The sequence below is a fragment of the Pipistrellus kuhlii genome, unplaced genomic scaffold (genome assembly GCF_014108245.1).
Source record: "Pipistrellus kuhlii isolate mPipKuh1 unplaced genomic scaffold, mPipKuh1.p scaffold_m20_p_7, whole genome shotgun sequence".
In the NCBI taxonomy this organism is placed as follows: domain Eukaryota; kingdom Metazoa; phylum Chordata; class Mammalia; order Chiroptera; family Vespertilionidae; genus Pipistrellus; species Pipistrellus kuhlii.
The window spans coordinates 61,389,329-61,406,623 of record NW_023425573.1 but is presented as its reverse complement, the minus strand read 5'-3'; the positions used below and the strand labels follow the sequence as shown (position 1 = coordinate 61,406,623).

General features: G+C 33.8%; 1 pseudogene; it reads right to left on the bottom strand.

Moving 5' to 3' along the window:
* Positions 1 to 13,222: 13,222 nt before the first annotated feature.
* Positions 13,223 to 16,155, bottom strand: LOC118709730 (annotated as a pseudogene).
* Positions 16,156 to 17,295: the final 1,140 nt, after the last annotated feature.

Here is a 17,295-nt window from a genome sequence, read left to right as displayed (position 1 = left end):
GGATATATATATATATATATATATATATATATATATATATATATATATTCAAACATTAATTAAATTCCTAAATGGAAGAGAGTGTTCCGTTAGGACAAATAATTAGCACCGCTGTAGTGCTGAGAAATATGAAGGACTTAGCTGTTAAGAGCCTGGAAATGAGTAACTATCTCAGGAAGAAATGAATCTCGGGGGGGGGCGGGGAGAGAATAATAAGCTAGTGCCCAGAACTGTGAGTGGGGACATAATTGAAAGTTCAGATTAATGAAGAACCTCTTTCCCACCTGAAGATATCCAAATGACTTTTCCTTTTTAATATGTCCCAGAACTAGCAAGAGTTTAAAGAATTAAAATTTTATTCACCTTTTCAAACTTGTAGATGGTTAACATATGCATGAAGTTGTTAGTGTTTACTCATTCTGTTCATAGTCAAATAGAATATTTTAATTAGTATTACATATTATAAATTAATATAATATTGAGCAAAATCAACATCTTTATTTTATAGTTTGAATATATTATTATTATTATTATTATTACTTGAAGCATTACAAATAGTAGTAGATATGTCTCCTTTTTTCCCCTTGACCTCCCCCCTCCTCCCATACCCCCCAGCATATGCCTTTACCTGCCCCCCTTCCCCCCAGTGTTTTGTATCCATTTATTATATTTATATACATGCATACAAGTCCTTCGGTTGATCTCTTACAGCCAACCCTCCCAACCTTGCCACTGTAGTTTGACAGTCTGTTTAATGGTTCTTTATCTCTATAACTATTTTTCCACATTTCTTTTCTTTAAAAAATCTTGCAACTGCATACTAGAAATAAACATATAATAACAAAAAAATGTTTGAATCCCAATTTCAATGTCCAACAGTTCTGAGACCCAGTTTCAATGTCAAATAGTTCCTTATGTGTACATGTCAGCAATGATATTTGGATGATGGAAAGATGGTGGCAATACAGGTCTGACCCTCTCTGGTTTGGTCCTGGGCAACCTGCAGCAATGCACAGCTGCTGACTGCTAGCGAGGGTTGTCAGCATCTTCCATATCTGGACTATTTCTCCTCTTGTCTTTGTGGTTGGAGCAGACCTGACAACTCCTTTCTGTTGCAGGAATCCTCATGGTCTTGGAGTATTTTTCTGAAAATATACATATTCTCGACCAAAAGTTAATAAAGGAATCTTTTCTATAAAAATGACTTGGGATCCTTTTTATTTTTGTTCAACTGATTTTCCTCTGTCTTGTTTTGACACCATGTATGTTTTTCTTGGGTGTCTTGTTGTTAGCAGTATAAAAGAAAATTAATTTTCTACAGTAAAAATTTTCTAGATGTAATTTACTTACATGATATTACCCTTCTATTCCTCCTTTTACCATCTGAAACAACATGGATGGAATTGGAGAGAATTATGCTAAGCAAAATTACCGTATTTTTCGGCGTATAAGACGACCCCCCTAATTTTACATTTAAAACATAGGTTTAGGCCTATATTCGCTGTATAAGACTACCACCCACTTCTGGGCAACACCAGTTCTTTTTTTAATAGACCGCCTCTCTGACTCTGGCCAATCTGAGCAGGCTTTTTTTTGTTTCAAAAGTCGTCTTATATGCCAGAAAATATAGTAGCCAGGCAGAGAAAGATAATTATCACATGATCTCACTCATTTGTGGAATATAATGAATAATATAAACCGATGAGCAAAAATAGATCCAGAAACAGAGAAACATCAATCAGAATGACAAACCTCAGGGAAGGTGGGGATCTGTGGGAATAAGTGGGAGAGACCAACAGAGGGACTGTGTGCATTAATATGAGCCTAATCAATGGATATATGTACAATAGTTTGAATATTATAATGACATCACTAGTAATAAAAAAACACAATAAAATAGCCTCCGAGGTAATAGCAAAAATGATTAAGAACTTTAATGCATTGTTTTGCAGATTTCAGGTTTAGAATAAAGTAGAAATGAAGTAAAACATATATTGCTCATGTAATATTCAGCATTTTTAAAATATATTTAAAACTAAGAAAAGTGTGGACTAATAATCCAACTTTATATGTATAGTAAGGATGCTTATATATTTTTAAACTAAATTAACATTATAGAAATGAAAAAATATAAAATAATGACTCCAATATTTTATAAACTTCTTACCAGAAGTTGGTAGCTATAAACTTTAGTTTTCCAGTACAGGTCAGTTTTAATAATTGACCTAATAAATGTTGTATTCTATTAGATATTTTAACATAATCTTATCAGTTAACTATATTTTCTATGGAACCTTAAAAAAAGTATTGATTCAATTGGTTCTCTTCAAGGATGTCTCTATATTCTTATTGGTTGTCTACTTTGAATAATAGCAAATTTAAATTGACACTATTTTTTAAATAGTAAAATTTTCTTATTCAAAAAATAACCATTAACTTGTAAACCAAAATTTATCCTGAAATTAATTATTAGGTATTGTACCCAAACCATCTTTCATTACTTATAGTAATGAATAAAATATGTTTGATTAGATGAACAGATTATTTACAATATAAACATTTACAAGGTAATAAATATGAATGATGTCAAAGTTTAAATAGCACAACCACTGTTAATTACCCATCCCCAAGTGATTATTAGAATTAAAAAGGAAAAACTGAAAGTTTCATTATATGACATCCTGATAGCATACATTGTATAGTACAATAGTATAAGAGTGCCTCCAAGTGGCATTTATCAAAATTCCATATGAAAAATTTAAAGACAAAATCTAAAAGTGTCATTAAATAGCGACAATTAATCCCTATTTATCCCCCAAATTCTATATTGTTTTTAACATGTTAATAATACTCTCTTGATATGGTGGCTGATAGTATTTTATTTCTGTTAAATCTGTACAGTAGGACCTGTTTTAGTTAGTTATATCATGCCTCCCTTTTCAGCAGTCTTCTTAGAAATATTGTTCTAATATGGCTATATGCTGTACCTTAAAGAATAAGAGGGACAAACAACTTCTCTCCAATCTTACAATCTTAAAGTTGTAGGACCATCTAATCCCACCCCTGCAATTTTATAATTAAACATTAAAGTTTAAGAACTTTATGCATGGTCATCCTGGTTTGTGACTTAAATAATGAAATCCGTCTTCCCAAATTTGTAATTCAGGACTTTCTCAAATATATTTGCCAAAACTCCAAAATCAGAGTTTTTCTCTATGCCCCAAACAAATGTATTTTTAGTGCGTGGTCTTTTAAAAACTCACCCAAACTCTAGAATACCAAATACATTTTTGAAGTCACCTAAGGCAAAACATGCTCAGAAACTACAGATAAGTTGATAGGTTCTAAATAAATTTGTTCTAAAATTAATGAATGTTTAATGTTTTGGAATTATCTCAGTTTTATTGCTAAAAAAATGTTTAAATCAGTAGAGCAAAAAGGATACCTGGACAATAATAAACAGGCCAACTGATCTTATGACTTAGAGACTGAAATTTCTTTGCTCTAAAAATGTAATCTTTGAAAGAAAAGTTATTTTCAAACTGATTTGAATTGTAAATACTACTGTTTCCATTAATTTACTACTCTTTATATTAATACTAAATTTGATTTTCCTGTTTATCTTCCATTCTCCTGTTCTGTATAAGTGATTCCAGTAAAGAACTGTCTCTTTTCCCAAAGGTGTTATAACAGTGTTATTCTTTCTTAATTCTTATTCTTGGTTCACATCATAATTGCTTTTGATAGCATTTTTTTTTCTTTCTCTCCTGCCACTTTTTTTTTTAAATAGTAAAAGATTCTCATTCTAATACCTTGGAATGAATTATCCTACATCTACAACAAGATTTAAAGTTCAGTCTCTGAGGGACAATAATGTAGATATATCCGAATTAATATATATGGAAAAGTGGATGTAGACTTTCAAATAAATATGTGGATATTGATATAGGTAACATGAACTATTAATTTGTTAAACTTTTGAATGTTATGCTATAATATCTATGAAACTATTTTACTGTGAAACGAGAATAAAATATTTAAATTTGTTACTTACTGTTACCCATTTCCAAATGCCTTTTAATGACTGAGCTCACACTATTGTCAGTTCCCATTAATTTCTTGAGCTATATTTTATTTTAAAAATTAAATGTTTTAACTCTTTGGCCAAGATCCTTCCTGTTTTAGGTAGTTTCAAATAGTGGCTTTTTTTTTTTTTTGAAGCAGAATTTCCACTACCTGCTAATCTGAGCTCATCTCAGAATTTCATTAGTACACTATTTACTCTGGCTTTGAGATCATTAATGAAGCTTCACTGAGACCAGACTGACATTCATCTCTATGGCACCCAGAGAACATGACATTGTTTACCACACTCTTTGATTCAAGCGCATCACTCTGATTTTAAACCTTATGACAAAGCTCAACACAAAGCCTATTTAAATTAGCTTCTCTGAGTAAAACTTGACTGAAATTTAATAAGACACATCAAAACCTGGTGATAATTAAGACAATAATATCTTCAAGACTATAGCTGTTAATCCTGCTTATTTCTCCCACAATTAACTATCTCTGTGTTTATTTTCCCCATAGTGAGTTCTTTCCTTGATATTTGTGTTCATTTTGTTAATAATGAAAGATATCTGACAACCTTAATTAATGTTTCAATATCTTTTAGTTTGGCAAAGATTGTTTAACTTTTCATAGTGCACACCAAATAAATCCAGATGGTATGCGTATATCAAAGCTAAATATATATAATTATAAAATCCAGGTTAATATTTTGCCACATTTTTTTATGACTCCCAAAATTAGAACAAGCAACTGAAAATGAGTAAACCACATATTTTCTGGAATTTATTCTAATTAAACATAGCAGTAAAGACCAGAAAAAATAAAAAAAAGACTTACATAAGATATTAATTATATATAACAATAATTTATTTATAAATATGAACTCTTTAATTTTCAATTAGCTAGTAATATTTTATGCCACTTTTAGGAAAAGATGTGACATTACCTGTATTTTGCATTGACCTAAGAGGGAATTTTTAGGGAAAATAATTTTGAAATAAAGGTAATAAAGAATATATGTACTTGAAAATTATGATTTTTCTAAACTATTGACCATTTACATTTGTTTCACAAGTGTCCTAAAATCTGTATACAAATTTTACCTCCCTGTATAAATTATGTAAAATGAATGAAATCCTACCATTTGCGACAGCATGGATTGCCTTAGAAGTTATTACATTAAGTGAAAAGAGTCAGCCAAAGAAAGATAAAGACCATTTGTTATTTCACTTATATGCACAACTTAAAGAACAAAATAAACCAGCAAAAACAAAAACAGAATAGATACAGAAAACTGATGGTTGCCAGAGCAAAGGTGGGTGGGGGACTGGGTGAAAAGGGTGAAGGGATTTAGAAGTGCAAATTGTAGTTACAAAATAGACATGAGGTTGCAAAGTAAAGTATAAGCAATAATGTCAATGATATGTTAATAAATATGTATGGGGCCAGGTGGGTGCTTTAAGTATCAGGTGGATCACTTTAATTAATCATGTTAACCACTGTACTATACACCTGAAACTAATCTAACATTTGATGTCATCTGCAATCCTATCTACTAAAAGAGTAATATGCAAATTAACCATTACTCCATTATACCCACAAGCCATGCCCATCAGCCAATCAGGAGCAAGTATGCAGTTAAACCCAGCCAAGACAGCTGCAGTCACAGAGTCAGCAAGAGGCTTGGGTTTCCACAGCAATGGAGGAAGCCAAGCTTTCTGCACACCCTGGCAGACCCAGGCCTCCACTCAAGGCTACAAAGTTTCAAATATAGAAGATACATAAATCCCAAATACCAAGATCTCCACTTGGGTTGCTCGGGGGGCATGGTTGGCCTGCAAACCATGACAGCCCCCTTGCTCAGGCTGCCCCACGCCCCAAGGGAACCCCCACCCTGATCCAGGACACCTTTCAGGGCAAACCAGCTGGCCCTCACCTGTGCACCAGGCCTCTATACTATCTAGTAAAAGAGTAATATGCAAAATATCCCACTCCAACACACAAGATGGCTGTCCCCATGTGGTCAAAGATGGCTGCCACAAAATGGCCAGCAAGAGAGGGCAGTTAGGAGGGACCAGGCCTGCAAAGGAGGGAAATTGGGGGTGATCAAGCCTGCAGGGGAGGGCAGTTTGGGGTGACCAGGCCAGCAGAGAATGGAAGTTGGGGGTGACCAGTCAGGCAGGGGAGAGCAGTTGGGGACAAACAGGCTGGCAGGGGAGCAGTTAGACATCAATCAGGCTGACATGGGAGTGGTTAGGGCATGATCAGGCTGGCAGACAAAAGCGGTTAGGGGCAATCAGGAAGGCAGGCAGATGAGCAGTTGGGAGCCAGCATTCCTGGATTATGAAAGGGATCCAGATTGGAAAGGGTGCAGGCTGGGCTTAGGGACACCCCCTCATGCACCAATTTTGTGCAGTGAGCCTCTAGTTGAAAAATAAAATGATAAATAATATAATCCCGTTAAATTTAATAAGCAGATAAAAATGAACTATAATAATAGGTTTTATTTTTTTAAAAGGAAAATTTTTAAAAATACAGACATAAATATATGCTATTGAAACTAATTACAGTGTTTTTCACTAAATATATTTGGTGACTGATGTTAGTAAGTTTTATTTCCGATGCACTTAATCTGCTTTAGAATCACCAAATCTTGTTTGTCAATTAATGAATCATAATCATTGTGATGCAACAGGTTATAAACTCTCAAGATGATTTGTGCAGTCAACAGTTTTGGGAATCATTGTCTTAAAGGCAACATAAGCAATTAATGAATGGATGGATAAATGAATCAATTAATCAACCAATCAAAATATTTAGCTGTTGTTTAAAAGCACATGGTACACACACACACACACACACACACACACACACACCAAAAAATAAAATAAAATAATCACAGCCACAGCATTCTTATTGGGTTAAGAGAATAACTTCATAAAATCTTTTTAAATTGATTATCAGCATCAATAAAATTTGATGGCAAGATCGTTACTCAATTTATCTGATTATGTTATCTCTGTTGACTGAATCTGATGCAATTGTAGCCATTTAATGACATAATCAAAATGTCAGATTAGAATGGTATTTTTCAAATTAAAATGGCAGTGAATGCTTAAAAACTGGCCATAAAATTATTTATGTTTATTTCCAAAGATTAAGAAATATCTATACTGGTAAAACTGATGTCAACCAGTGATTTAGAAAACTAAGTCAAAACGATCACCCTCACAAAAATATATCTGAAGTCTTGAAAACTTCCTTTAGATTCCAACATTAATATTCTAAAACAGAAGGTACCTAATTTTTCAAATTCTCACAGTAGAATAAATTTTATTAAAGAGTAAATGTTAGTTAAAAAAAAAATCTGTCATTATTTTACACTTCATATTTGATTTATTCAAGAATGTGGCTTTAAAGGAAAACATATCCATGTTTAATTTCTCATTATAGAACTTGTTAATAGAATGATTTAAACTGAGGTATTTGAAGTTGTGTTTCCTAAAATGGAATAATATAACCAAGGTGGGGGGTTATGTCATGTAGCATGATTAATTGTGATAATTACACGATATCTGAAACTTAGCAAAGGTTTCATGAACGTTTTTTTATTATTTTTAAAATAGGTGACTTAACACTGTTACAATAATAGGTACCTAGAGATAACTAAACTTCAGAGACTGATTGCAGAGATTTGTTGCCTAGTGTAATTAAACACAGCACTTTTCTTATGTTAGCAGGATTCGATGAGTCACAACCCCTTACTTTGCTTCAATAAAATCTTGTGATTCATGACTTTGTCCCTGCAGAAGTGTTCTATTGAGTAAGAAGCAGGTGTCAGGGAAATTTCTGTGCATCCTGTAAATTGTAACCTCTGGAGTGCATACTTGAACAGAAGGAACATGTCTTTGATTAGAAAGCTATTGGTGGGGAGAGGGTCCCTTTTGCACCGATGCAGATAGCTGTCTAATGTTTTAATTGTTAGATGACTAAAATTTGCTGTTGGGCTGTTTAGACATAGCTAAGACGTTGTTAAAGCTAAATAATCCACATAGCTTTGTTATCAATCTTATATGTTAAATATAAATTGATTCAAAAGAACCGATAAGAACAATAATTAGTTTGCATTTTATATTTGATTTATTCAAGAATGTGGGTTTAAAGAAAAACAAATTTAAGTTTAAATTCTCATTATAAAACTTGTTACTAGAGCTACCTAAACTGAAATATTTTAAGTTGTGTTCCCTAAAATGGAATAATAAAACCAAGGTGAAGGGGTTATAGCATGTAGGATGATTAATTGTGATAATAGCACAATGTTTAAAACATGGTCCATAGAAGTCAAATTAATAGCATATTTTACAGAAATTATTTTTCATCAATGTATATTTTAGGTATATCAATTTGCTGAATACCTAAAATACATAATCACAAGTGATATAAATGTTTAAATATTGGAAATACACAAAACAGCCTTAGCCATTTCTTTAAGGACTGTACAATTTTGTCCAAGTTAACATTTATAGTTATAAAACAAGTAGAAGACAATATAAGAAAATATATACATAGAAATAAGAATTGAAAGGGAATGATACATAGATTGAAATTTAGAAAAGTTTCACGAGGAAAAGAATATTTCTTTACTTAGTTGTAATTTTTTATGAAAATAAAGGCCATGTTAAAATTATCTCTGTGTTAGTATATATATATATATACATATATTTCAGAGAGAACGGGAGAGGGAGAGAGAGATAGAAACATCAACCATGAGGAAGAATCATTGATCATCTGTCTCCTGCATGCCCCATACTGGGAATCCAGCACACAAACCAGGCATGTGCCCTGACTGGGAATCTAACCATGACCTCCTGATTCATAGGTTGATGCTCAGTCATTGAGCCATGCCTGCTGGCCGATGTTCTATCTAATTTTGAGGTTCTTAAGCATTAAAATATGTGAAATTGTGAGTCATCAGATTTAATAAATAAAAATAGTTATTCACAAAAAAAGTCAAATTAAAGGTAAGAAACAGATTGCCTGTGTGGCTCTGTGATTAAGCATTGACCTATGAACTAGGTTGGGCATTCAATGCCCTGTAAGGGGCATACAGGACACAGTGGGTCAATGATTCTCATCATTGATGTTTTCTATCTCTCTCTGAAATCAATAAGAAAATATATATATTTTTAAAAGAAAGAAACAGACTTAAGGACAAGAACAGAAGGCAATTTATTAGAAGAAAAATTCTTAATTATAAAACACACCAAGTAATAACATTATAAGACTAAAATCCAAATATAGAAGAAACCAGAGACTTTAAATATGTAAAACAAAAAAGGATAAATATATAAAGCAAAAAATAAATTTAAAATATTAATTTAAAAATTTTAAAGTAAATCTAAAAGACACTCTTTTATTAACAAAGAGAAAAATTATAGTAAGAGAATATCTTTGGCAATCCTATATAATGAAGAGATAATATGTAAATTGACCCTCATGCCCTCGCACAAGATGCCCACCCCATGTGGTCAAAGATGGCCACCATAGGATAGTCTGCAAGGAAGGGCCTTTGGGGGTGACCAGCCAGCAGGGGAGGACAGTTAAGGGTGACCAGGCCTGCAGGAAAGGACAGATGGGGGTAATCAGGCTAGCAGGGGAGGGCAGTTGGGGTTAATCAGACCAGCAGGGGAACAGTTAAGCATCGATCAGGCTGGCAGGGGAATGGGTAGGGGATGATCAGGCTGACAGGAAGGTGAGGGGTTGGGAGCCAGCAGTCCCAGATTGTAAAAGGGATTCTATAATAGATTGGAAAGGGTGCAGGCTGGGCTGAGGGACAACCACTTCCCCCCATCAAAGTGCAAAAATTTTGTGCAACAAGCCTCTAGTAAAATATAAACAGAAGACCCCATTAAACATCATTATTGCTAGTAAAGTTATATAATTTATTTACATATTAATTATTTAATGAGTATAAAACAGACTTATTTGTTTTCACAAAAGCTTTTAAGATTTTTTTTTTAATTATAAGAGAATAACCCTATGACAAAAGAGTCATTTATGCTTGGACCAAAAATTTTCTAAATATGGTAAAATAAATTAGATGCAAAAAAAGAATACCCATGTTGATATCACTGAATTTGGCAAAATATGTGTTGCATTCAGCCTTCATTTTCTTTTTAAACTCTCAAAAATTCATCTTTCTTCAACATTTGTTAAAAAGGACATTAAATTAAAATAACACATTCTTCAATGGAAAATGCAATGATAATTTTTTGTATATTTTTTTAAATATATAAAGTTAAAATTCTTGTAATGAGGAGATCACAGAACATCGAGGTCAGAGAAGAATAATGGCATACAACATTTGAATAGCCATACATATTTCAGTATAACAACTTTTATGGAAAACATGATTGCTATGAAATATGTTGGGTAAATGTGCAAATTTCAAAAATTAACCAGGAAAATTCTTTGCTTTCAAGCATATACAAAGGAGAGCTTATATGAATACCAAAAATTCATATTTTGTGTTGACCATAGTGTTTTAACTTTGTATAATACACAAGTAGCTACAAAACCACAGAGGAAATTGTTTTCAATCCACTATGCATCAATCAAGGTATATTAATAGATGTGAAAAATTTTACTTGGTTGACATAGAGTATTTAGGTAGGAGATATGAATGGGAGAGGAAGAAATTTAGAAAATATTTTTTTAAAGTTGTGGAGACAGATGGGATCTATCTTTTGGGGTAGAAAGGGGGAGTCTGAGAAGCTCTTCTCCATGCCATTATATTGTTCTCCTGACAGGATTGCAGGACTCGGTTACTCACTTACCTCTCACTTTGAAATACTGCTGACATCTGAACTGCACTCATTTCTTATTTGGTGAATCTTTCATATTATGCAACTCACATTCAGAAAGCTATCACAGTGAGCAAATTCACTTAGGTTTCCTGTCATTATAAGTATTTTTATTTTAGCTAAGATTCAGAATTTTCTTTGGTTAGGTTTGAATAAAGGGAAGATTGCAAACTTGGAGTCAATTTCATATTAGTTGAGCTTCACAATACAGTTTATTGGCTTTTTTCTTTCCAATTATTTTTTTTTTTTTTTTAGCAAACAGCTTTCAAATTTACTGGTACATAAGCTATCTAGATTAAACACTGCATTTTGCCAGTAAGAGCTAATGAAGGTCTCATTCAAAAATTGGAGAGGGGATCTAGCTGGTTTGGGTCAGTGGATAGAGTATCAACCTGTGGATGGGAGGGTCCAAGGTTTGATTCCAATCAAGCAAGGGAACATGCTTGGGTTGTGGGCGAGATCCCCAGTAGGGGGCATGCAGGAGGCAGCTGATCAATGATTTTCTCTCATCATTGATGTTTCTATCTCTATTTCCCTCTCCCTTCCTCTCTGAAATCAATAAAAATATATATATTTTTTTTAAAATTAGAGTTTACTTTATATAATTTGATACCAAATTTTAAAGTGTTTATTTGTAGTATCAATATTATGACAAAATTGCCTAAAAAGGAAAAGACATTTTTAATTGCTCATGAATTAATTTAGAATTTACAATTTCTACTATCAAAAAGTTGATAATGATTTTTAAATTTGTGAGGTTTAGCTTAATAGCATTCAGCATCCAATAAAAATACATTAGGTAAAATTTCATAGTGTCCAGCCGAAACCGGTTTGGCTCAGTGGATAGAGCGTCGGCCTGTGGACTGAAAGGTCCCGGGTTCGATTCCGGTCAAGGGCATGTACCTTGGTTGCGGGCACATCCCCAGTAGGGGGTGTGCAAGAGGCAGCTGATCGATGATTCTCTCTCACCAATGTTTCTAACTCTCTATCTCTCTCTCAATTCCTCTCTGTGAAAAATCAATAAAATATTTTTTTTTTTTTAAAAATTCATAGTATCCAGAGAAACACAAGGAATGATTAAGTGTGAGGTTGTATTTGAAGTACAGCCTACACTGAAATGCAATTCTCTCATGGTCTTTCTATCTGTCTCTGCAGATATTACTTGAAACATTCAAGAGGAATAATATATTTATCCAATCCACTTTACATTCTGCAGTACTCATCAGAGCATCAACTATGCATGAGTACTAAATAAATATCATAAAAGATAATATCCATATAATCATGGCATGAAAGTCTTAGAAGAACTGGCCCAAGGAGATATGTAAAGAAATATCTATCTTTGAGATAATGAGTAGCAAAATCAGTAGTTTTCAAACTTTAATGTGAAGGAGAACCATCTGGGGATACTGTTTTTACTCAGTATGTCGTGGGGTCTTAAGAGTCACCATTTTAACAAGCATTAGATAAGAATATGCCAAAATTGCTTGTTAGTGGGCCACATACTGAGTAGCTAGTAATGAGAAGACACCCAGAAAGCTGTGGGTAACCCAGTGAAGTATAAATTTAGAGCAAATACTAAATACTTTAATACCTACACCCAAGCAAATATGTGACCCAGGGATTCAGCAGCACAAGAAAGAGCATTTAATCCATGCTCTGTTATGACAGTATTTGTTAAATTACCATACAAACTGGACCTTGATTCTGTAATTAATAGCCTGGCCACTGATATGTCAGCTACAAAGTTTCTCTTTGTTAGCAGACTAGCTGAATATCTAAAAAACAAAACAGGTAGTAAGAAGAGATAAAGGCTAAAAAATATTAAGAAGGAAGATCAAATAAGAATATGTGAACCAAAAAATATATATATATAACTATTGCATTTTTCTGGAGAAAATAGAGTAGAAAAATTAGACTGAGAAGATAGTTGCTTTGGTCATATGACTAAAAGGAAAGAATGGTTATTTATTTGAGCTTCAATATATATTGATTTTTAAACACTACTCAGCAATCTTTCTTAACCTTTTTATTTTCTTTAATTTGTAGTTACCATTTCCTCTTAATCTCATTGTGCAAGTACAAGGTCTCTTACAGCCCAACCATGGACTGGGCAAGCTAAGTTCTTTGGGCTTCAGTTTTCTCCCTGTAAATTCAAAAGTTCTCTGCCTAATTCAACATTAAGTCAATTTACTTCTCTCTTCTTATTATCATTGGCTTCACAAGAAGCCATGGCTTTATTAATAATAGAAACAGTACAAATTTCAAGCCAAGTTGCAGTTAGCATTTTAAAACACACACAAAAGGTTCTCATATTTAGATGGCGGCATTGTTACTTCTATAACAGCGTTACGTTATCATTACTGTTGTTCTTTTGGGCTAGGGCTGCCTTTGCTCTCTCTCTACACATTTGCCTGTGACACAATCAATCCTACGTCCTTGACTTCCACGCCTGTTTCATCAACCTCTTCCTCTTCACTCTCCTCTTGTACAGTTGGAGTCAGAGTGTTCTGTTTAATGTTTGAGACAGTGTCACCTTGAACTTTGAGTTTGTCGGAAGCTGCTAGCTGTGCTTGCTTGGGATAAATTTTCAATCTTGACTTTGCCCAAAACTATGTAGGTGTCTGAAGCTGAGCTCTTGTGGACATCTGGTTTGTGATGATAAAGAGGATATTTTTAGATTTCTAGATAAGTGATTTTAGTCACCCTTGTGCCCCATGGAAGACCCAGTTTGGACATGGACTCTCGTGTCTTCTTTTCACTTCACTCTGTTTTTTCCTTACTCAGGGTGTTTTCATTGATTTCAGCTGCTGCTGCCAGCGAGGCTCATGCGGCTGCCTGTGTGAAATCTTGTTCCTGAAGCTCTGATACTGTTCCATCACTGTCAGATTCTCCTCCAGATTCTGATTAGCCTGGGGCTGTGGAAACATCTGCTCTGTGCATTTTGTCCTGAACGAGGAACCAAAAATGGCAGCAGGAAGAGAGCCTGTTGCAGAAATATCCCTGTATCTCTTATTGTGCTGGGGTGTAATGTGAAATCAAAGGGTTTTGGAATTAGAAGACCCCCTGGGTTCAAATTCTGGTGTGAGTAACATGGGAAAATTCATTTAATCTTTCTGAACCTCAGTTATCTCATCTATCAAATAAAGAAAATGTCAAAGGGATGGTTTAAAACAATATGATGTTTGGCTAGCCATTGATTTAATATATAAACACCCCATAAAATGTATAAAAATAAAAAATACCATTAAGCAATTATGTTGTTATTGTACAAATAACTCATTGGGAATTGTAAATTAATGTTTTATAGTCCTATCCTAATATGTCGGGGTTTTGTTACCCATATTTCAAAACTAACTTATCATCAATGAATTTCTGTTTCAAATAAAGTTTGCCCATAATTATTTAGTAAAACAAAAGGGTGCACTTTATTGACTAGCCAATAATTATAATAAAATTTGTGCACCAGTGGGGTCCCTGGGCCTGGCCTGTGGGATCAGGACAAACCCAGCTCTTCAATATCCCCCAAGGGGTCCCAGATTGCAAGAGGATGCAGGCCAGGCTGAGGGACCACACCAATGCATGATTAGGACCAGGGAGGGACCTCAGGAGGGCTCCAGGGCATGTCCAGCCCATCTAGCTCATTCCCATCCGCCAGACCACAACAGCAAGATAACCAACTGGTCAGAGCATATGCCTCCTGGTGGTCAGTGTGTATCATCGCGGCCAGTTGTCAGGTAATTGGGTCACTTGGTCATTCATTCACTTAGGCTTTATATATATAAACTTTTTAATGTCAAACATGAAATTTTTAAAAAAGGTATAACCTAATTTTAAAAATATGGCATCACCCCTTAGCTTCCTGTTTGGAAAAGTTCTGCTGGCACATTTATCACACTTAGGCAGTGCTCTTCCTATCTTGTGGTGCCTCGAGCCAGATATTTGTCTCAACAACCCACAAGTCTGGAGTGAAGTTAACCAATTTTGTCTGAATTTAAAAAAAAAAATTAGATTCACTTCTGAAATTTCTCCTCTAGAATTAGATGATGGAAATAAAGATGGTCTGACACATGTCATATTTTAACTTTGGGATAGCTATAGGATGTACACTACAATTTCAAATACATGATTCTCAACCATTATATTCTACTTCCTAAACTTTAACAGCAATACAAGTCAACAATCAAACAGCTGAATTTTGACATCTTTGAAATATCTCACCAATATCACATACAGAAGTAAGTTTTTCTCAGTGGAAAAAAGAAATAACTGCAGTAATGGGATCCCAGGAGCCTATGTTTGTAAGATGAGAGAAGAGGCAAAGGGAGCTACACAGATGCCAAGAGAATCAGACCTCGTTTTCACTCTTGTTCATGGAATTGCAATGGAATAAAGGAAAATTTTGTAAAGACCCCCTACTCTGGGAAATATAAAAACTGAGATATTTCTAGCTTCAGTTCACTTCTAATGTGGTGAGACTGGAGCTCAAACTGTCTTGATATCTTTCCTTTCCTCCCTCTGCTCAACCACCAAAGACAATGTTTTAGTATATTTTAAACTTCTGGCAATGTTTTAGAATATTTTAATTATTTCATTAAGAACAATTTTAAATAAAATTTTCCAATCTAAAAAATAATAAAGGGTAATATTTCCAAGAAACAATAACCAATAAACTTTAAAAAAAAAAATTTTGTTAGTGGGTTTCTCTGAAACAATAACAATAAAAGAAAGAAATTCAATAATTACTGTATGTCTGCTTTTATTTTTTGCACAAACCTATGGGATAGTCATTATCAGTTTAGACTAAATGAAAAAAATAGACTAAATATGTTATATAACTTGCCATATATCACACAGCTAGTATTTAAAATAATTTTGTATTCTTCTAAAACTGTGTATTAAGAGTTAGGTCACTTTTCTCTTCTCCTCAGATACAACATTACTTTTATGATGTTATAAAATTTGTTAATCATTCTGGCCTTCCTAAAATGAGACTGACTAGAAGCTCTCATTTGCTTTGTAACTCTATGATATCATGAGTCAGACTGGGGCATACATTGATAGAATAATTGGCCAAGAATATAGGGTCGTGGCATCATCTTAGAAGCTTGCCATAAATGACCTGAATAAAGAAAGCCTAAATATAATAACAACTCTATTATAATTCACTCAGTAATGTTCCTTTTGCCTGAGATAGTTAACATACCATCCTGAATGCCATGTTTAATATCAGACAATAAGTGAGTCATTTGGGAGATGGAGCTCAATGACATCCCTACATTCAAATCAATTGTAGAGTAATTAACTAAAACCTAAAACCAGGAAGTTCAAAAATTGAAATGCTCCTCAGGGCACTTTTATATTACCAATCATTGTTGGACAGGATGTACTTGTGATTGAGGATAGCAGCCTTGACAATTTAATGAAGAAAAGATAAAACACAGTGGTCCTATAGACAGCAAAGCTGATCTATTTATCAACAAATGCATTAGAAATTGTCCATCATTAAATTGTACATCAATAATGGTATGAAATAAAAAGAAACAAGTGCCAAATAGGTTCTCTGTTATAACAAAAATGTTGGAAATGTAAGACCTCAGACTCATATAAAAAAATATAAATCTTACTAATCTATGACCTAATTGTATGCTGATATTAACAAGAATGTTTTAATAGTTCTTAATTAAGCAAAAATTCTATTAATAAAGGATTTATCTAACAAATAGGACATAAGTTTCAACAGATTGGGCAAATTATAAACACCAATTTTAAACTTATAAGGCCATACATTAAAATAATACTACTGCCGAAGCCGGTTTGGCTCAGAGGTAGAGTGTCGGTCTGCGGACTGAGGGTCCTGGGTTCGATTCCAGTCAAGGGCATGTAAAATAATACCACTATTGCTGGGCTAGTGTGGGTCAGTGGTGGAGTGTCAACTTATGAACCAAGACTTCATGGTTCAATTCCTGGTCAGGTCACATACCCAGGCTGTATGTTTATCCTGATATAATTTTTCATCTTTTAAAAGTTTAAAATTATATTCAAATGTGTTTATTTAAATCTTTTTAGAAATAAACTCTAATTTTACTTATTTTTTATTTTTTAAATCTTTATTGTTGAAAGTATTATATAGGTCCTCCTTTTTCCCCCATTAACCCCACCAGCCCACCCCATCTCTCCCTTACCTCCCACCCCCAGGCCCTAACTACTCCATTGTCTGTGTCCACAGATTATGCATATATAAATACAAGTTCATTGGTTGATCTCTTCCCACCACCCTCCCCTGTCTTCCCTCTGAGGCTCAACAGTCTGTTCATGCTTCTATATTCTGAGTCTATTTTCTATAAATAGTTTATTTGGT